The following is an 806-nucleotide window of genomic DNA, read 5'->3' as shown; positions in this document are numbered from 1 at the left end:
GGCCAGGCTGATCTCTAACTCCTGGGCTCAAACAATCAGACTGCCTTGGTTTCCCAGAGTGCTAGGATTACAAGTGTGAGCTACCGTGCCCAGCCAAAAAACACATTCTTTAAGTATCTGGAATCTATTTCCAGATATGTAAAGCTGGCTTCTCGGTGCTGTATAATATAACCCATGCAGCGGTGAGCAAGTGTTGAGCAGCTGCTGAAAGGACCACAGCTTTGGAAGGCTTCCCTGCTGTTTTCGCAGTGTTTTTTCCTGCCACGCAGCCAATAATAATAATCGACAACATTCCTAGACTGTTTCAAGGGTGTCGGGCATGGTGCCATTTACTTCACATCCATTTGATTTTTCAATCTTTTCATAACAAACATATGAGTCAGGTACAGGTAGTATCTACATTTAACAAGGCTATATGTTCACAAATTAAAGAATTAGTCCAGTGCCACATACAAATAAAAGTTGCAAAACCAGGATTGGAAGCCAGAGTTTTCTGACTCCAGAGTCCCTGTGTTTCACCATTAAGCGATACTGCCTCTCTGTGGGTAAGGAGACACTTGGACATAGAAGAAGGGTGTGAGGGGTGGTTACGGGAAGATGTGTATATTTTTTCCTGGGCCATGGCATTTCTAGCAGTAATTTACTCAATAGAAGGGATAGCGGAAGCAATGAATATGGACATCAGGGCTTGGCCAGGTACCAGGGACCCACACCTAGTGGGCTACTGCCCGATTCTCGGCATCCATCCCAGTGGGGACCTCAGGCAAGAAGCTGAAGCCAGTGAAGCAAAATGCAATTCCCATTAG

The sequence above is a fragment of the Pongo abelii genome, chromosome 11 (genome assembly GCF_028885655.2).
Source record: "Pongo abelii isolate AG06213 chromosome 11, NHGRI_mPonAbe1-v2.0_pri, whole genome shotgun sequence".
Lineage (NCBI taxonomy): Eukaryota > Metazoa > Chordata > Mammalia > Primates > Hominidae > Pongo > Pongo abelii.
Note: the sequence above shows the minus strand (reverse complement) of the source record.